Source organism: Protopterus annectens, chromosome 13.part0 (assembly GCF_019279795.1).
Source record: "Protopterus annectens isolate FY-2018-M chromosome 13.part0, PAN1.0, whole genome shotgun sequence".
NCBI classification, from domain to species: Eukaryota; Metazoa; Chordata; order Ceratodontiformes; family Protopteridae; genus Protopterus; species Protopterus annectens.
Genome location: NC_056747.1, coordinates 340,249,673 through 340,271,513, shown reverse-complemented (window position 1 = coordinate 340,271,513; position 21,841 = coordinate 340,249,673). Strand labels below are relative to the sequence as shown.

The following is a 21,841-nucleotide window of genomic DNA, read 5'->3' as shown; positions in this document are numbered from 1 at the left end:
ATAAATGTAGACGTTTGAGTGTATTCACTGTTTCAGTCATTACATTTGAGTCATCTGTTTGCAGGAGCCCTCACTCGGCCTGATTAACCAAGTCTTGGGTCCTGCTTTGATTGCTGTCCCGTCTTCCATGATGTCAGGTCGTCAGGGGTATAAAACCTGCAGCAGATGTCACATCATCAGTTTATCTTGCCACAGATGTCAGGTGTCCTCCTAATGGGAAGCAATTTACTCTATAATACAAGGACATACCTCCAAAAAAAGCAAATACACCAAAAAACTTTCTGAGCATAGTAAATGAGAGCAGAGGTACCGCCAAAAGAAGAAAGGGGGCTGGAGGGAGGGAAACCAGGACTGCAACAGTGTATACACTCGAACATCTACATTTATGTTAACAGTACACAACTGTACTATGTTCTTCATGTTTCACTGTTGCAGCCATTACATTTGAGTAGTTTCCCAAAGCTAAAGTTGGGAGAAAGAATTTAAATAGAATTAGGATCAGCTATAAGGCCCTGCAAGACTGCAGAGGCAAAACCAGCTCTGGATTTAGAAAAATTGGCAAATGACAATGCTTGGTGAAAATATATACAGAACTCCAGGTAGCGGCTACTAGGATGTCCCTTGTAGGGAATGTCCCTGAGAAAGGCTGTAGAGGTAGATGCAGCCCTGGTTGAATGGGGCCTGATGAACTGTGATAAAGGTTTCCCATGGTGCTTATAGCAGAAATGAATGCAGTGGCCTATCCATTTTGAAATGGTTTGCTTTGAAATGGCTTTCCCCTATGTCCCTGCAGCAAATGCCACCAGTAGTTGTTCAGATTTCCCCTGAGGTTTAGTCCTGTCCAAGTAGAATCTAAGTTGTCTGTGCACATCTAAGGAGTGCAGAATCAGATTCCCCTTTTTTCTGTGGGTTAGGAAATATGGTAGGCAAATGAATGGACTAATTAAGAGCCACACTGGATACCAACTTGGGCATGAAGGAGGGATTGGTTCTGAGGGACACTATGTCCACATGAAAGATGATGAAAGGCTCCACTGCCATAAGGGCCTGTAACTCAGATACCCTTCTTGCAGAAGTGATTACTAAAAGGAAAGCTGTTTTCTAGGAAAGGAATTTTAAATCTGCAGTAGCAGCTGGCTCGAAAGGAGGAAGAGTGAGTTTCTCCAAGACAAAGTTAAGGTCCCAGGCTGGAGTTGGAGTTCTCCTCGGTGGCCTTAAATTTTTGGCCCCTCTGAGGAACTCCTTGAGCAGTGGGCAAGAGAAGAGGGGAGGCTCTGTGCTATAATGAGCTGAAATGGCTAAGGCATGAAGTTTGACGGAAAACAAGGACAAGCCCTTATGAAGCATCTCAGTCAAATATTCTTATCATTTGGTTTTTAGGCATAGAGGCCTGAGCATGCGGCCTGGGCGTCATTTTTTTAGGCATGGTTCGAGATTTAGGCCTAAATGAAGAAAGAGGCGTCGGTTTAATATGCATGTCCGTAGGCCTGAATACACCCTCAGAAGCCAGTGCCTGCACAGTGGCTCCGGACCCATTGAAGGTAGAAACATACGCGGGTTCCATAGTTGAAGCATCTCGTGGCATACCAGACTCCGAATGGGGCTCAGTAGATGCCAGCAAATCATAAGTAGCGAGTATCAGGGTCTGCGAAAGCACCTCACTGGGTACCAGCGAACTGGCTAAGGAGAAGCGTAGTCAGAAGTTTTGGACCTCGGCGGCCTGTCTCTGACTTTATCTTAGCGTTTTTTCGAAATCACGATGGTCAGATGGCTAACAGACATTTCTGGATAATTAAACGGAGAAAGTACAGTTGTGTACACTTACCATAAATGTAGATAGATGTTCGAGTGTATTCACTGTTGCACTCATTACATCTGTGTAATCTGCTGGCAGGTTGCCCTCAGTCGGCCTGAATTCCAAAGTCTTGAGTCCTGCGTTGGTTGCCGTCTCCTCTTCCATGACGTCAGGTCGTCAGGGGTATAAAACATGCAGCAGACGCCATTTTCTTTAGTCTTTCTTGCCCCAGATGTCAGGTGCCCCCAAAAAAGGTAGTAAAAATATATAAATATATATATATATATATATATATATATATATATATATGTGTGTGTGTATGTACATGCATCAATACAAACTTTACCTTCATCTACATGCAAATACACCACATAGGTTGCACAAGATAGAGAAGAAAAGATAAACTCCAGAATGACTGGGGAATGGCGGGCGGGTAACCTGGACTGCAACAGTGAATACACTGGAACATCTACATTTATGGTAAGTGTACACAATTGTACTATGTTTTTCATGTTTCACTATTGCAGTCATTACATTTGGGTAGAATCCCAAAGCTATGGGTGGGAGGGTGGAGCAAAACAGCATTAGGTGTGGCTGTAAGGCCCTGCAGAAAGTACAGACGTGTACCTACCATAAATGCAGATTTGAGTGTACTCACTGTTGCAGTCATTACTCTTGGGTTATCCTGCTGGCAGGCTACCTGCAGTCGGCCAGAATTCCAAAATCTAGGTCCGGCGTCGGTTGCTGTTGCCTCTTCCCTGACGTCAGTGTGCCAGGGGTATAAAAGATGCAGCCGACGCCATTTTCTTCAGTTTTTCTTGCCCCCGATGTCAGGTGCCCCCAAACTGGTACGCTGCAAAATATGCCAATAAAAATGCATGCACAAAAATAACATTTCCTTCATCTACAAGCAAATACACCAAATGGGTTGTATAGGATAGAGAGGAGCAGTTAAGTCCCAGCAAAGAAAAGGGAGATGGTGGGTAACCTGCACTGCAAAAGTGAATACACTCGAACATCTACATTTATGGTAGGTACATAACTGTACTATGTCGTGTTTCACTGTTGCAGTCATTACTCTTGGGTTGAATCCCAAAGCTGAGGAAGGATGGCTGGGCTAAATAGGATTAGGAAAGACTATGAGGCCCTGCAGAACTGCAGTGGCAAAGCCTGCTCTGGACTTAGAGTAAAGAGGTAAGTGGTAGTGCTTTGTGAAGGTGTGCTCTGAACTCCAAGCTGCAGCCTCAAAGATATCTTTGGTTGGTACTCCTCTGAGAAAGGCTGCTGAAGTGGCTGCTGCTCTGGTGGAATGAGGCCTAATGCCCTTAGGCACTGATTTGCCATGTTGAAAATAGCAGAAACGGATGCAATGGCCTATCCATTTTGAAATAGTCTGTTTTGAGATGGCCTTTCCTTGTGATCCTGCAGCATATGACACTAAAAGTTGATCAGTCTTTCTGAAAGCTTTAGTTCTGTCCAAGTCGAATCCTAACTGCCTGTATATGTCCAAAGAATGCAGAATTTTCTCACCCTTGTTCTGTGGATTAGGATAAAATGTTGGCAAGTGAATGGTTTGGTTAAGGGCCACACTGGACACCACCTTAGGCATAAATGTAGGGTTTGTCCTCAGAGAAACCCTGTCTGGATGAAAAATTACGAAAAGTTCCCCAGCCATGAGTGCTTGTAACTCCGAGACTCGCCTTGCAGAGGTTATTGCTAGGAGCAGAGCTGTTTTCCAGGATAACAATTTTATATCTGCTGTTGATGCTGGCTCGAAAGGAGGCAGTGTGAGTTTTTCCAAAACATATTTGAGGTCCCAGGCTGAAATTGGTGCTCTCCTTGGAGGCCTAATGTTTTTGGCCCCTCTGAGGTACTGCCTTATTAAAGGATGAGAAAAGATAGGTGGTTCCGTACTGTAATGGGCTGAAATGGCAGAGGCATGAATCTTAATTGATGGGAAGGAAAGGCCTTTGTTCAGCATCTCAGTTAGTTATTGTAAAATCTGAGGGATATTTGGTACAAACGTGTCAATGCCTTGTTCCTGGTTCCAAGCACAGAATCTCTTCCATTTTTCTGCATACGATTTTCTGGTACTGGGCCTGGGCCTCCTGGCCTCCAAAATATCATCCATAACAGCTTTTGAAAGAGGTGTGTTCTGAATGGCTACATTATCCGCCATGCTGCTAGATTTAAGGTCCTGAGTTGGCTGTGCAGGATCTGATTGTTTTGTTGGGTCAGCAAGTGAGAAGTTTGAGGCAATATCCATGCTGGACCTTGAGACAAGCTCTTTAGGATTGGGTACCAGTGCTGGCGTGGCCAGTCTGGTGCAATCAGTATCATTTTTGGCTTCTCTTGTCTGACCTTTAGGAGTACCCTGGGAAGGAGAGGCAGTGGGGGAAAAGCATTTACCGTTAGATTTTTCCAGCTGAAGGCTAGGGCGTCCACTTTCCATGCTTGCTTGTGATAAATCCTTGTGCAAAATCTCTGCAACTGGCAGTTGTGAGGGGAGGCAAATACATCTATGTCTGGGCATCACCATTTCATTATCATCATACTGAAGACTTGTGGATCCAGTTTCCATTCGTGGGGATCCATGAGGTTTCTGCTTAGTTCGTCTGCCAAAGTATTTGTTTTTCCTGGCAGGAATTGAGCTTGCAGGTGAATTTGAAAAGCCAAAGCTGTGTCCCATAAGGTCATTGCTTGTCTGCAGAGGGGGTAGGAATGTGTACCTCCCTGCTTGTTTATGTACCACATGACCGTAGTGTTGTCTGTCTTTATCAGTAACTGTCCTGGATGAAGCAGGTCCTTGAAAGCTGTCAGGGCATTTTGAACAGATAGCATCTTTTTGATTGATGTGAAGATGCATCTGGTTTGCAGGCCATGTGCCCTGAATACATTTTCCTGCCATATGGGCACCCCAGGCATAATCGGATGCATCCGTTGTCAGTGTCTGTGCGGCTGTGGGTAAACTGAATGGCAGACCCTTGTTGTGGTGACAGGCTTCTGCCCACCATTGAAACTCCTGTTACAGGCAGGGAATAAGTGCAATTGCCGTCTCCAGCCTGTGGCAATGCTGAGTCCAAACACTTTTTAGATACCATTGTAGTTTCCTCATATGCAGTCTGGCATATGGAATTAGTAGAATGCAAAGTATGCTTTTCCACTTGTTCAGCTGCATGCAATAAATCCTGCAATTCCTTGTTCTCTGAACATTCAGTATTTGTCAACAATTTCTGTTTAAGCAGTGACATTAAATATTGCGGATATTTAAGCATATGAAACTGACAATTTAAAGCCCTTACAGCCAGGGTAGCAGAAGTGTAGACTTTTTTCCCCCATCTGTCTAGAGCCCTGAAATCCCTATCAGAGGGGACAGGGGTTTTTGCAGTGGAAGCTTTAACCTCCTTGGGACCCTGAGATACAGTTTCTGGGTCAGCAGCGGGGTTTTTATATAAGAATTTATGAGAATCCGGGACCCTGTAGTATCTATCTGGCTTAGCAGGTGCAGGGGGTAGAGAGTCTGGGGACAGGCCGGACTCTGAAAATACATCATCTACAATGTCTAGAACAGGTGGAATAGCAAGGGGTCTGTGCTGAGGAAGTAGCAGGAAGTCTCTGAGCCTTTTCTTAGATTCAGAATAATCTTGGCTCTCCCAGCAGAAATGCTCCCTCATGGTATGCAGAGTTTCCCCAAAAGAATAATCCTCAGGAGGAGAGGCTGAAGGAACGGATTCTTCAGCATCAGAATCCTCATAGGGAAGCATGGAGTAATCCTGTTCAGAAGAGGAATCAGAGGAAATAGAAACCTGATCAGAAGAATCATACTCTGTCTCTTGCCTAGGCCTCTTATCAGGAGGAGGATGGGAGCCCCCTTATCAAAGTAATTAGGTCTTCGGCCATTTTGAGCACCTGTTGTTTAGGCATGGAAGTCTGAGTAGGAGAATGCTGTACTTGTTTCTTTGTCTTCAGTGCTGCTTTAGTCTGTCTTTGAAGCTGAAGATGGCTTAATATATAGTTGTGTAGGTCTGAAGACACCCTCAGAAGCAGATGTCTGCTCAGCGGCTCCGGACCCACTTGAGGGAATGATTTCCGAGTGTCCAATACCTTGAGTATCCAGAGGCCCAGTTGGCTCCACGTGGGAGTTGGAAGCAGCCTGTGGCTCTAAGGTAGTGGGCGCCAGGGGCTGCGAAAGTGACTCACGGAGAGCTGGCGTGGCCTAGTAGAGGCTTCGTCGGTTTTGAACCTCGGATGCCTATACTTTTCCTTGTCCTTGCATTTTTTGTAAACTCCAGTTGTCGGCTGGTCCGACAGCATTATATAAATAAATCTTCGGCCAATGTAATGATATGCAAAATCGAACAGACGCTTGATAGTGCGTTGGTTAAATCTAGCACAAAACCGACAACTAGCAACGCTGTGATCAGGGCCTAGGCAGGGAATACAGTAAGAGTGAAAATCCTTATGAGGTATTTGCTTCCCACAAGAAATACAACTGTTAACTTTTTCTGACATCGGTCTGGAGCAAGAAAAAAAGTTTCCCGAATGAGGTACTTAGCTTTAATGAAGACTTCGGTTCTGAAATTTGGATTCGAAAATCTCAGGAGTCAGCCGACCAACACTTGCAAACTGCTTTTGCTTCAGGCACCGCGTGGCGAGAAAGACTGAAGAAAATGGCGTTGGCTGCATCTTTTATAACCCTGGCGCACTGACATCTGGCAAGAGGCGACAGCAACCGACGCCGGACCTAGACTTTGGAATTCTGGCCGACTGCAGGTAGCCTGCCAGCAGGATAACCCAAGAGTAATGACTGCAACAGTGAAACATGAACATCTGCAGTGGCAAAGCCTGCCCTGGACTTGAGTAGAGAAGCAAATGATGATGCTTTGTAAAGCTGTGGACATGAACTTCAAGTAGCAGCCTCTTGAAAGTTTTTGGTTGGTACTTCTCTTAGAAAGGCTGCTGAAGTAGCTGCAGCTCTGGTGGAATGAAACCTAACGCCCTTGGGCACAGGTTTACCATGGTGTAAGTAGCAGAAACGAATACAGTGGCTTATCCACTTTGAAACAGTCTGCTTTGAAATAGCCTTTCCTTCAGATCCTGCAGCACGTCACTAGCAGTTGCTCAGTTTTTCTTAGAGCTTTAGTCCTGCTCAAGTAGAATCTTAGCTGTCTGTGTACGTCCAAGGAATGCAGAATTCTCGCCCCCTTGCTCTGCGGCTTTGGATAAAAGGTTGGCAGATGAATAGTTTGGTTAAGAGCTACACTGGAAACCACCTTAGGCATAAATGTTGGATTTTTCCTCAGAGAAACCCTGTCTGGGTAAAATATGATAAAAGGGTCCACAGCCATGAGGGCCTGTAGCTCAGACTATTCTTGCTGAAGTAATTGCTAGTAGCAGAGCTGTTTTCCATAAGAACTTTATATCAGCAGTAGCAGCTGGTTCAAATGGAGGCAAGGTGAGCTTTTCCAACACATAATTGAGGTCCCATGCAGGTACTGGTGATCTTCTAGGAGGCCTTAAATTTTTGGCTCCTCTAAGCTACTGCTTTATTAAAGGATGAGAAAAGGTTGGTGGCTCTGTATTGTAATGAGCCGAAATGGATTTTAAATAATGAGAAAGATAGGCCTTTGTCAAGCATCTCAGTCAAGTATCGTAACATCTGAGAAATATTTGGTTCTGCTGTATCAGTTCCTTGTGCTTGGTTCCAAGCACATAATCTCTTCCATTTATCAGCATAAGATTTTCTAGTACTAGGCCTTCTGGCTTCCAAAATGACATCCATCACAGCTTTACTGAGAGGTGGTGTTTGCATAACTATATGATCAGCCATGCTGTCAGGTTCAGTGCCTGGAATTGATTGTGCAGGATCTGACTGTTTTGCTGCGACAACAGTTGAGGTCCTTGAGGCAAGGTCCAAGCTGGGTAATGAAACAAGTTCCTTAGGATTGGGTACCAGTATTGGCGGGGCCAGTCCGGGGCAATTAGTATCATCTTTGGCTTTTCATGTCTGACTTTTAGGAGGACCTTGGGAAGAAGAGGCAGTGGAGGAAAGGTGTAAACTTTCCATGCTTGGCTGTGATAAGGCCTTGTGCAGAATCTTTTCAATTGGTAATTTTGAGGAGAGGCAAATAGATGTCTGGGCTCCCCCATTTCCTTATCATGCTGAAGACTTGTGGATCTAGTTTCCACTCTTGAGGATCCATAAGTTTTCTGCTTAAGTCATCTGCTAGAGTATTTTGCTTTCCTGGCAGGAATTGAGCTTGAAGATGTATTTGTAAGTCAAAGTTGTGTCCCACAACGCCATGGCTAATCTGCAAAGGGGGTATGAGTGTGTGCCCCTCTGCTTGTTTATGTACCACATGACCGTGGTGTTGTCCGTCTTTATCAGTAGTTGTCCTGGATGAAGTAAGTCGTTGAAAGCTGTCAGGTCATTTTGAACAGCTAGCATTTCTTTCTGGTTGATATGTAGATGCATTCGTTTTGGGGTCCATATGCCCTGAATGCATCTTTATGCTTGGGGGGCCCACATGGCAGGATCTGATGAGTCTGTTAAGGTTTGGCTGACTGGGGGTAGAGTGAAGGGCTGTCCCATGATTTGGTGACATGCCTCTGCTCACCACAGAAACTCCTGTTGTAGGCAAGGAATGAGAGGAATCATTGTTTCCAGACTGTGACAATGGTGACTCCATAAACTTTTTAGGTACCACTGAAGTTTCCTCATATGCAGTCTTGTATATGGAATCAGTAGGATGCAGGATGCCGTGAAGCCCAAAGCCTGCAGAATTTGTCTTGCAGATAACTGGGTTTATGTTGCCATCAGTTTGAAGTAAGTAGTCAGTTGCCTTTGCTTGTCTGGCGTGAGGTAAGCTATCTGGGCAGTTGTAATCAAGCTTGCACCCAGGAATGTTATCTTTTGAGAGGGTACCAGTTGTGATTTCTTTTCGTTTGTGTACCCTAGGCATGTTAGAAACCTTTTATAAACGCCAGGTGTTGAAGAAGAATGTCCTTGTTCTCTGCTTGAATGAGACAGCCGTCCAAGTAAGGATATATTTGGATACTACTTTGTCTGCAAAATGCAATCACTGGTGCCAGGCACTTTGTAAAGACCCTGGGTGCAGTAGATAAGCCAAAGGGCAGCGCAGAGAATTGGTAATGCATTGAGCCAGCCTTGAATCTGAGGTATCTTCTGCATAATTGCCTTACTGGGACATGCAGGTATGCATCTTTTAGGTCTAATGTCACCAGCCAAGCATTCTTGCCCAGCATGGGCAGAAGCTGCTGCAAAGTCAGCATTTTGACTTTTGGAATGTCCAGGTATGTGTTCAAAATTGACAAATCCAGTACTGGCCGCCAGGCCTTGTCCTTTCTGGGTACCACGAACAGTCTTTAGTAAAAACCTTGTCCTTTTTCCTGTTCTGGTACTGGCTGAATGGCTCCCATATCCATGAGGGACGTAACCTGTTTCTGTGCCTCTGCCCATTGATTTTTTGGCAGATCTGGCCATCCGTTTGCCACTGGCAGAGTACAGAAATGGAATCTGTATCCCTGTGATACTATGTTTAGCACCCACTTGTCCTGGGTTATTAACTGCCAATTTTGATCAAAAAGTGCTAATTTTCCCCCTAGGGGTGCTGCCAAAAGTTAAGTGCTTGGTGAAGGCAGAGTGAAGTCATTGGGACTGTTTTCTGTAGGTTTGCGCTTTATCCCCCCCTCCAGATTTGGAGGTAGAAGTTCCCCATTGCTTTGACCTGTATGAATCTTGCACCTGGTATCTGGAACCCTTAGGGCATCTGTATTTGCCCCTTTGTGCTCTGACACAAGAAAGGACTAATTCTTTGTAGACCAGTGTCTACTGAATCTTGGTGGCTGCACTTGTAAGAAGTGTTTAACAGTTTGCATAGACTTAGCTTTGTCTGCCATTTTATTTAAAACCTCTTCTGCAATAATACCAGAGTATCATGCTGTAAAGGTGGATCTAGCAATTTAGCTTTAACATGATCAGGCAAATTTTGCTCCTTTACCCAGGCATGCCTCCTAATCACAGGTCCAGTAACTGTGGCCCTGTAGGAGGCCTCTAAGGAGTCAAACCCACATTGCAAAGTATGCTTTCCAACCTGTTCAGCTGCATGCAATAATTCCTGCAATTCTTTATTTTCTGCACATTCAGAAATCATCCTTTTCTGTTTCAGCAATCCCATAACATGTTGTTGATACTTAAGCATATGAAATTGACAGTTTAAGGCTCTGATTTGCCAAGGTTGCAGATGTATAAACCTTTTTTCCCCCCATCTGTCCAGTGCCCTTGAATCTCTGTCAGTGTGTGTAGGATTTTTTGCTGTTGAGGCCTTAACTCCCTTTGGACCCTGTGAAATAGTTTCAGGATCAGCAGCGGGGTTTCTAAATGAAAATTTATGAGAGCCAGGGGGGCCCTGTAATATCTTTAAGGAGTCAGGGGTCAAGCTTGACTCCGAAAGCACATCATCCACAATGTCTAAAACAAGGGGAATGGCTAAAGGCCTGTGCTGAGGGAGGAGGAAATCCCTGAGCCTGTTTTTTTGATTCTGAGAAATCTTGACTCTCCCAGTGAAAATGCTCCTGCAAAGTATGCAAAGTTTCCTCAAATGAATAATCCTCAGGAGGAGAAGCAGATGGTATAGACTTCTCTGCATCAGAATCCTCATATGGAAGTATAGATAATTCCGGATCAGAAGAGGAATCAGAAGAAATAGAAACCTGATCTGAAGATTCATAGTCAGTGTCTTGCCTAGGCCTCTTATCTGGAGGGGGATGGGTACCCCTGATTAAGGTAACAAGGTCTTCAGCCATTTTGATCATCTGTTTTTTAGGCATAGAGGCCTGTGCATGTGGCTCATGCGTCAGTGTTTTAGAAGTTGCTTTTGTCTTTGGTTTTGCAGCTGTCATTGGTTTGATATACAAATGTTGAGGTCTAAATACACCCTCAGAAGCTGGTGCCTGTTCAGCGGCTCCGGACCCATCCGAGGGAGATACATCCGTCAGTCCAATACCTTGAGTATCTTGTGGCATGCCGGACTCCACATGGGTGTCGGTAGAGGCCTGGGACTCGAAGGTAGCGGGTATCAGGGGCTGCGAAAGCACCTCACTGAGTACCGGCGAACTGCCAACTGGCTTAGGAGAAGCTTTATCAGTTTTGGATCTCGACTACCTTTCTCTGTCTTTTTCTTTGCGTTTTTTTTATGTACTCCAGTAGTCGGATTGCTATCTGATGACATTTCTGAGTAGTTAAATCGGTTTCCAAAATACTTTGAGGCAACAATACACCGACGCTTAATAGTGCATAGATTAAATCTAGCACAAAACCAACAGCCAGGTATGTTGTGATCAGGACCTAGGCAAGGAATACAGTATAAATGGAAATCCTTGAGGTATTTGCTTCCCACAAGTAATACAATTAACTTTTTCTGACATAGGTATGGAACAAGAAAAAGGTTTCCCCAATGGGGTGCTGAGCTTTAGTGAAGACTTCGGTTCTGAAACTCAAAATGGAATATTTCAGTAGTCGTCCGACAGGCACTTGCGAAAGGCTTCTGCTTCGGGCACTGCGCGGCAAGAAAGACTGGAGAAAATGGCATTGGCTGCATATTTTATACTTCTGACAGACCTGATGTCATGGAAGAGGAGACAGCAACCGACACAGGACTCAAGAATTTGGAATTCAGGCCAACTGAGGGCAACCTGCCAGCAGATTACCCAAATGTAATCACTGCAACAGTGAAACACGAACATCTGAAATATTTAGAAGCAAAAATATACCGACAAAGGATAGTGTGCTGATTAAATAAAGCACAAAACTGACAGCAAGGTACGTCGTGGTCAAGGCCTAGACAAAGAATACAGTACGAATGAAAAGCTTTGAGGTATTTGCTTTCCACAAGTAATGCAATTATTAACTTTTACTGACACAGGTAAGGAGCAAGAAAAAGTTTCCCCAATGGGGTACTTAGCTTTAGTTGAAGTCTTCAGTTCTGAAACTCCAAAATGAAAATTTCAGGAGTCGGCTGACCGGCACTTGCGAACTGCTTCGGCTTCGGGAATCGCAGGGCAAGAAAGACTGATGTAATGGCATCGGCTGCATGTTATATACCCCTGACGACCTGACGTCATGGAAAAAGGGACAGCAACAGACACAGGACCCAAGACTTTGTTAATCAGGCCGACTGAGGGCTACTGCAAGCAGATAACCCAAATGTAATGACTGCAACAGTGAAACACAAAGATCATCATACATAAACTACATTCTTCAAGGCCACCTGAAATAGAACATCCTAAACCTTCCGAAGAATTTCCCAGAACTCGGGAAATGAAGGGTAATGGACAAAGAGGTCTTCTAGAACAGCGCTTTCAACCTCCGTTCAAGCCCTAGGCTGCACATCTACATTATGTTTCTGGTGGGTCAGACAAATACTACAGTGAAATGTCCCGAGGGCAGTAATCCATGTAACACTCTGCACATGAAGACAGTTTTAGTACATCACTATCTAGCAAGTTAAAGGTCTCCCCACTTTGGAGCATAAAAAAAGCAGCGAGACAGACAGCATGCCAAATCATCCACTTTTTCAGAAATATTTTAATGCCCTTCTCCCACTGGGAAAATTCCAACTTAGAAAAACTGAGTAGCAAGTTCTAGTTCAAGTAAATTCAGACATTACTTAAATGAGAACTTGATTAGGAAAACTGTATAGCCTAACCATACCCTGCTGGAAGGGAATAAAAAAACATATCAGGTCACAAAAGTCTACGCAATCGCTATAAAAAATATGTGAAGTAAGGGGCATGGGGTCAAATAAGAATTAAATAAATTTATTAACTAGGTAAACTCACAGTGAATAATTTATAATGATGCAGTGAGAAAGTTGGGTCCCGTTTAGTCTTTACTATAAAAGTTCCCAAAGACTCATGATGCACAAATATATGAGCATAAAAGGACCAGATGTCTAAAAGACTGACATTTTTTGCAGTTAGTTCCTTGCAGCCATCTCATCCTTCCTCCATGTAAAACCAAGATATTTTGTGTTAAACAAAAAAAGTATACTTCGTTAATTTAACAGATAATCTGTGCAAGGTAAGGAATTAAAATACAGAAGAACAAGATGAACAGGTGCTTAATTTTGTATAGCTTTGTAGGATATCCCAGCACTTAATGCATTCATGTCCTAATACTGGAGAAATCTCAAATACAGCACAACCTCATAAAAATGAATCACGCTTTAATTAGCCAGCACTATCTTTTCAAAGTACATTTTTGCAATCTATTGTCAAGGAAACACAAAAGGAGCACCCTAGGGTTTATCCTTTCCCACTGCCATTACTTCCTTTAATCAAGCTTTCCACAGAAGCAACTGGACACCATACATTTGCAAAAGGACATTAAACAATACTGAAACAAAAATTCTGCACACACCTTACTGACTGGAACAAAAATATCCATTACCATCACATATTCTTCTATTTTGAAACTAGTACATTCTGATCAGTGCACTCCCCCCATAAACCAATAATCTTTACTTGGTTCTTTATCTAATTTTAAAATACATTAAACTAGATTCATACAAATTAACAAGTGTGTGTTAATGAAGCTCAAGGATTTGAAATATCTTAGTATCTTTACTTTCATAAAAATTACAACCAACAGTAATTATGACAATATTAAAAATTATGTACAATAGAAGTTAACACAAACCGTCACAGAAATTACTTTTTTTATTGGGAAGTAATCAATTAAAAGCACCCATCTAAATTTTACACTGCCATTAACTTAGCTCAGAACTAAAAACAGCCTGGAAATAAAGGAGGAACTATTTTCCTCAAACAGAAACATATGCAACAGCTGACTACTATCATAAAAATAAATTTCCATTGGAAAGTTATAGTGCTGTCATGTTAAGAACTTACCAAAACTGTAGACATTAGAATACATTCACTGTTGCACTAAACTTTTGGTTAATTCTGCCATAAAGTCAAATGGATGATCCTAACTTTTCACCCTTCCCCTTCTAACCATGGCAATGTTCACCCACTTGGACTTGAGGCAGCATAAAAAGGTTTATCATCTTCAAATCTTTTTTCTTTCTTGCACTGGCAAGCTAAACTATGGTAGTCTGGTGACAGCACTGGCTTCCTTGGTGACAGTGTCTCCAAGGAAATGGTCCAAACAAGACACCCTCCAGCTGCCGCTACAAGTTCTGAGCCAAACCTTAAGAGAAAGCATCTGGTTAGGGAACACACAGGGAAAGGGACTAGGTTGCCCACTCCAACCCAACAATGCCCACCAGGCTTGACAAAAAAACACAGAATGAAATGGCACTTTTAACAATGAATATACTCGCACACAATTGTATTACGTTCCCAATTAATTACTGCACTGATGAGGGTTAGGAAGATTATCAGAGGTTAAAAAAACTGTCGCGTGTCTAGCAATTGGGAATGACATGGTATGAGTGCTAGCAGAATAATCATGGCACATGCTGCCCCTTTTTATGATGCAATATGTACACTGAAATGTTTAGAAAAGCTGTGTGCAAATGACCACAGAGGTTTCCAACCACCAGAGAAAGCTGGAATGTCCACAGCTAGCTAATAAGGCCTGCATGTAATGTGGCTTACTCACCCTGCAGTTATCAAATTAAATGAACTGGTCAGATTTTCTTACATTTTTCCGTCAACAAAATCTCAAATGCCTAGACGCATTCATAAAACACAGGATTCTACCTACTATACTCAGAGGTGATAACTGGGTTCAAGGTTAATTCTGTTAAAGACTCAGGCAAAAAAGTTACGTTAGTACATAGAATGATCATAAGCTTAGGAGGAGTACCTGCAAATCAGACTACTAGCAGCAGTAACTGTCACCAAAACAGCAGCCTTCAAAGGGAAAAATGAGAGTGGTGCAGAGAGCAAAATATGGAAGATAAAGGTAAGCCTTACTGAAATGTAATCAAATTCCCAAAGTGGAAAACTCCTAGGGGGTATCAAACATAGTACCCCTCTGAATAACTGCATGACTGAATGGGCAAGCAAGAAATATCCCAGAGCAGAGAAACCAAGATGGGCTGAAGTTATGTGCCATGACTAAGGCATGCGATAACCCAGTTTTCTAAAAGTATGCCAGTGTATGCGAGACTAAGGACAGTGCTGCTGCACTTAAGTCCCGACCTCCGTTAAAGCAAAAAAGGAGTATATTTTCTACTTGGATAAGCATGATTTCCTTCTTTTTCTAGCATCCCTCAGAATGTTAAACACTTCCATAAAGGGGATGAAATTAGAAGTTATGTCCTTACCATAACGTTCCATGTGGAGTGTTCATCTCGCCTTTGTTCTTACACCTGGGTTCGGAGCCAATCCTCGGCTCCGTGTCGGCCGCTTGCAAGCTCTGCATCGAGAAGAAGCTCGAGACAACCTAATACCCACAATCCCCCTCTGCCTTTACCTCAGATCTAGTTTGCAAGCAAACCAGCAGTCAGAGAGAGAACACACTCATGCCAAAAATTTACATAGAAGCAAGAACACTTATATCTATATATATATATATATACACATGTACATCATATATATACAACAACTGCAAGTGCAGAAGCAGAATAACCCAGACCAGGCACCAAATTGAACGTTCTTCCTGGGGGTGGGAGGGTGGGAATGTAAGAACAAAGGCGAGATGAACACTCCACATGGAACGTTATGGTAAGGACATAACTTCTAAATGTGAGAGTGTTCGATCTCGCCGTTTGTTCTTACACCTGGGTAGCGTCCCTAGCTCCATGTTCCCGAGGAACTCACGGGAGAACGTTCTTGAGCACAGTGGAACCAAAAGTTGCCCTGTCCCTAGATACCCTGTCTACTTTGTAATGAGAGATGAATGTATGTGGTTTAGACCAAGTAGCAGCTGCACAAATAGTGTCTAATGGTAGGCGAGCTGCATGAGCCAGGGATGTAGATACTGATCTCGTAGAATGTCCTTTGGGTTTGACCGATAAAGTTTGATTTGAAGAATCATAAACGTATATAATACAATCAGTTAGCCATTTGGAAAGAGTTCGTTCAGTAACCGCTACACCTTTCCTGCTGTCAGCAAAGGCTACAAAAAGTTGATAAGATTTCCTGTGATCCTTTGTTCTATCCAAATAAAATCTAAGTTGTCTATGGACATCCAACTTGTGTAACATATACTCCAATTTATTGGAGTGATTTTTGAAAAAGGTAGGTAATTCAATGGATTGATTAATGTTATTGATAGAGCAAACTTTGGGGAGAAAGGATGGATTAGTGCGAAGAGATACTCTGTCAGAGTGAAAGATCAAATAAGGGTGTTTAATAGAAAGAGCCTGAAGCTCAGACACTCGCCTAGCGGATGTAATGGCTACCAAGAAGAGGGTCTTCCACGATAAATACTTCAATGGACAAGAGGAGGCTGGTTCAAATGGAGGTAACATCAATTTAGATAATAAAAGGTTTAGATTCCAAGGCGAAGTAGGGGATCTAACTGGTGGTCTAATATGGAAAGACCCTTTTAAAAAGGCCTTACAAAGTCTGTGAGCCATTACAGGAGCCCCACATTCTTCCACATGAAAGTTGGAGATGGCAGCCAATTGCACTGTCAAAGTGGCAGGGGACGCTCCTTGGTGGAACAATTCTGTTAAAAACTCCAAGATCTTGTTTAACGGAGCTATGACAGGGTCCAAATGCTGTGAGTTTGCCCAGAATACAAAACACTTCCATTTACTAGTGTAGGTCTTTGTAGTGGAAGCTTTATGAGAAGCCACTAGTATATTCTGAACTGCAGGTGAAAGAGAATCAGACCTGGCTAAAAAGGGAAGCGGAGCAGCCAAGCTGCTAGATGGAGTGACCCGAGCGAGGGGTGAGGAACCCCTGACGAGTGAGTCAGTAGATCTGGCTCTGGGTCCAGAATCCAAGGTCCCCGAATGCGGTGTTGCAAAAGAAATGGGAACCAAATTTGACGAGGCCAGAATGGGGCAATGAGGATTATCGTCCTTTGCAGGTTGTTGGCTTTCTGCAGAAACTTTGCAATTAGGGGAAAAGGAGGAAAAGCGTACAGGAGACCCGGGGGCCAATCGTGCACCAGCGCGTCCCTGGGGACTTCCCCTGGAGGGGGGTAATAGGGCAAAGTAGCTCCTGCATTTGGCGTTCATTGGAGATGCAAAAATATCGCAGGAAGGCTTGCCCCACTTACGAAAAATCTTCTTCGCAACTGACTGTTTGAGAGACCACTCATGAGGCAACAGGATTGCTCTGCTCAGCCTGTCGGCTATGACGATGGATGACCCCGGGATGTGCGGGCGATCAGAAAGCGACCCGTGGACTCCGCCCATTGCCAGATTCTCATGGCCTCTCTGCATAGCTGATGACTTGGTTCCCCCTTGTTTGTTTATGTACCAGACTACGGACATGTTGTCTGTCTGAACTGCAATAGTCCCTAGAGGAAGAAGGGGAGCAAAGTGTTGCAACACTAGAAACACTGCCCTCAACTCTAGAACATTGATGTGCAGATTGTACTCTAAATTGGTCCATTCGCCTTGGACTGTCTGTCTCTGAAAGATGCCCCCCCACCCTATCAGGGAAGCGTCCGTGGTCACCGTAGCTGTCGGCGTGGGTAGCACAAATGGTCTTCCGCTGGAAAGGTTGCAAGTCTGAAGCCACCAGGCTAGGTGTGATTTGCATGTGTTTGTGATCAGAATTTCGTGTCTCAGAGGTAGCTGTTGGAACGACCATTGTGCAAACAGTAGCCATTGTAGAACTCTCATGTGCAGTCTTTCCAATGGTATCGCAATGAGAGAAGCTGCCATGAGACCCAAAACCTTCAGAACCAGTTTTGCTGGGGATTTTCTGGATGACAGAAGAAGAGATATGTGGCTTTGTAGTGAGGCTATCCTTTCTGGAGGAAGCCTTAGAATTAAATGATGCGTATCCAATTCCGCTCCTATGAATAAGATATGCTGTGATGGCTGTAGTAAAGATTTTTCGAAATTTACGGAAATTCCGAGGTGAACACAAAGTTGTAGAGTGTAATCCCTGGCCTGAATCAGTTGATGCCGGGTGGTGGCAGACAGGAGCCAGTCGTCCAGATACGGAAACACCTGGAATCCTAGGCGTCTCAGGTGAGACGCTACCACTGCCATGCATTTGGTGAAAACCCTGGGGGCTGAGGTCAGACCAAAGGGCAGGGCTCGAAACTGATAGTGACTGGCTCCCAGCCGGAAGCGCAAATGATCTCTGGACGCCCTGGTGATTTTGATGTGGTAGTATGCATCCTTCAGATCTATTGAGCACATCCAGTCGTCCTTCTGTAAGAATGGAAGGATGGAAGGATCGATTGAAGCGTGACCATTCGGTACTTTTCTTTCTTGACGAAGGTATTGAGGTTGCTTAGGTCCAGAATCGGCCCTCCAGTCCCCTGTCTTCTTTGGAACTAAAAAGAACCTTGAGTAAGTTCCGAATCCTCTTTGGTCCGCTGGGACTGGTTGGATGACTCTTTTTTTCTAGCAGCTTTGAAATTTCTATAGCTGCTGGGTCTCTCAGATGGGGCGGCACATCTGGGAGTCTTCTCTTTGGAATGGGGGTGGATAGGAAGGGTATTCTGTAACCTCTGGTAACCACGCTTTTTACCCAGTTGTCTGTAGTAAGATTTTGCCAGGCCTGAGGGTATAAAGCTAAGCGACCCCCGACTGCCTCCAGAGCAGGACAGTCGGGCCTCCTCTCAGGAGTGCTGGAAAGGTTTTCCAGGGGGGGTATCCCTGTCACCTTGGTTTTGCGGACCCCCTCTGCCGCCAGGGCGGCGTCTTCCACCTCTGCCCCCTCCTCTGCCTCTAGAGGGGGCATCACCCTGTGTGCCTGGGAAAGAACCTTGAGGTTTTCAAAACCACATTTTCCCACCGCGTTGCCCTTTGGGGTATGGTCTGGATGGGGTGGAAAAATGGACTCCGACAGCAGACAGAGTCTTTCCCTCCTGCTCACACCGGGTAAGGGTCTCATTTAATTTGGGGCCAAAGAGAGTGGCACCGTCAAATGGGGCGTTAGTAAAGGAAGACTTGAAGGCTTCCGCAAATGAACATAAGCGCATCCAGGATTGTCGATGAAGAGCAATCTCTGAAGCTGCTGCCCTACTCGATCCTTCGGCTGCGTATGAGATCAGCCTCATGGACGAGTTTACAATGGATGTAAGGGTATTGAGTTGTACTGTAACTTTCTCCGAGACAGCAGCATCTGTAGTACCCTGGAGGGTATCTCCCAACTCTTTGATTAGATCCCTCTGTAGTCGTGTGAAGTGGGTCAAATAGTTCAGGGATCGCATAGAAAAAGCCGCTGAACTAAAAATGCGCTTCCCGTACCTGTCCATGGTCCTAGAATCTCCGTTAGGGGGATGGACAGATGAGGAAGATTCCGACATCTCCTTTTTCGTGGCTGCTGCCACCACCATAGCGTCCACTGGAACTCCTTTTGTCAGATAAGCCTTGTCCTGGGGTGCAGTAATATACTTATTAGGCTTTCTAGGGACTGGCTCCACCGTGTCAGGAGCCTCCCACACCCTTCGAGCAATCAGCTCCATTAACTCATCGAAGGGCGGAGTGACCCAGGAGGAGGAAGGGCGAGCACCAAATGCCTTCAGCAAGACTGACTCATCCTCAGAAGGGGGGAGGGACTGCCAATCACCTCTCTGCTTTAGGATCTCCAAGATGTCAGAAAAAGAGACATCTTCTGAGGGTGACTTTGGGGACCCTTCTGACTCATCCAAGTCAGTATCGGATGTCAAAGATTCTTGTGGAGAATCTAAGTGTCTCCTCTTACACAATCTTTTCCTAGGGACTTCTTCGGGGGGAGCATCCGAAGAAGCCTCCGAGGAAGAGGGGGCACCCTCCAGGGGTGGCTGAGACAGGTGCTCGACGCTTAGCTGTAGCCGTGGGTGCAGAGGAGGATAACGGACCTTTATGGGGAGGAGAAGCTGTTTCTGCTGATGTGGTTGTCTGGGTAGACAACACCTTCCTCATGAGATCGAAGGCCCCCGGGTCCCAAGTCGAGGTATCTCCCGGTTCCGAAGAAATGGGAAGAATCCCCGAAACAGGCACCGAAGGCATCGACCCCGAGGACGGAACCGAGTCGATCCGAGCCGAGGCCCCGAGAGGGAGGGTCGGAACCGAAACATCGGTCCGACTCTCTGTCCCGGAACCCAGGATGGATCTTCGGCTCCGAGACTCCGGTACCAGATCCGACGGAGTCGAGGTGAACAGAGCCGACCGAGAAAAGGACGGTTCTGGCACCGAGGGCTCCACAATCAGCAGCTCAGCTTCTTCCGGCTCCGAAGACTGGACAGGTCTCGGAGGAGGAACAGATGGAGACAGTGGAAGGCCTTCAAGTCTCGACACCAATTGAGAGGAGACCGAGATGAGTTTGGATAAGGCCGTATTCTCCATTAACTTCTGCACCACGCGGTCTACATCAGTATCAGAAAGGGGTCTGGAAGAACGGGTCGAAGGAATCGAAGACGGAGCCGACCTCAACAGTGTCGGGGGAGGGAGCTCCGTCACCGGTTCCAAGACTCGAGGCTCGGAAACTGACAACAGTTGAACACTCGGCCCCGAAGTCTGTGGAACCGGTGATCTAACTTCAACTGAAGAGCTCGGAGCCGATGACCTGGGCTCCGACGTCTTCGATTCCTTCGAGGATTTGGATGCCTGGTCTGAAGCATCCAGAGCCTCTTGAAAAGTAGGTTTTAACAAACCTCTATCCATGAGTTTCCTGCGCCTATCTGTCATGACCCTCCCACTGAAAGAATGACAAATTGAGCAGTCTTCTTGCAGATGGAGAGGGCCAAGACAGTAGACGCAGGAACTATGATTGTCAGTAACTGACATCTTTTGCCCACATTGGCAACACTTGAACCCAGATTTAGCCTTTTCAGACATCTTAAACTTAATATGGGTAGAAAGTGAGAAGTCAAGTCCAGTGGTAAAGTCCAATCCAGTGAAATTGTCGAATCCAGTAAAAGGAAAAATGTCTATCCGGTAGTCAATCCAGTAAGGGGTGGTAGGCCCCGAGGGAAACTCTAATAAGTTTAAATTAACTTAAACGGAACCGAGAATTCCTCAACCGTACCACACACACACACTTTGTCACTAAACAAACTTTTTAGAATAAAAATATTCTGAAACAACAAGAAAAAAATCTTAAATCTTAGCTTTAGGTGCTCGAGCTCGACCCAGTGATGCGAACGCTGCAGCGGCAAACTAGATCTGGGGTAAAGGCAGAGGGGGATTGTGGGTATTAGGTTGTCTCGAGCTTCTTCTCGATGCAGAGCTTGCAAGCGGCCGACACGGAGCCGAGGATCGGCTCCGAACCCAGGTGTAAGAACAAACGGCGAGATCGAACACTCTCACATGCTAAATTATCCCAGTTGGCAGCCTTGGTGAAATGAAAAAGAAATCCCTTTGCGCCAACACAGCCACTTCAACCCTTACCAACCTCTGTAGGAAGATCAGTAAATTATGCTTGGGCTAAAACCATGACTACGGCAGTATTTTTTTTAACCTATCCTTTGTCTTTTGCCAGACCCTGGGAATTGAGCATAACAGAGGAAAGGCATAGAGAGACAGACCTGCCCAAGTTAAAGAAATGGCAACTCAAAGCAACTTACAAGAGTGTCAGTGGCTCATTGGGTTGATTTAATGTTGTAAGATCCAAAGGCCATGAGTTCTACTCTCACCCCAGATACATATATTCATTTTCCATTACTGATGCTGCAGTGTTGCACAAGGAGGATGCTGCACTCATGAGAGTGCTGTCCTTCACATAAAATGTTAATGTAGTCCCATCTACAAGAGTTGGTAGCTTAGATGGAAAACAGCACACGGAACTTAACTGAAAAAAGTACAGAATTTCAACATCATCACAGCACCCCCCCCCCCCCCAGTCAGTACTAATTCTACCTTGGGTCTCCAATGAAACATGTCACTGACCTAGTGGGACTAACCTGGTAATCAAATGATAAAGTTGTCTGTTCCT

The 21,841-nt window shown here is 44.9% G+C and overlaps 1 protein-coding gene across 1 annotated transcript in view; it reads right to left on the bottom strand.

Moving 5' to 3' along the window:
- UPF1 (UPF1 RNA helicase and ATPase) overlaps nucleotides 1–21,841 on the bottom strand; it is a 3,097,516-nt gene that overhangs the window by 1,262,267 nt on the left and 1,813,408 nt on the right. The gene's annotated exons all lie outside the window — the stretch shown is intronic.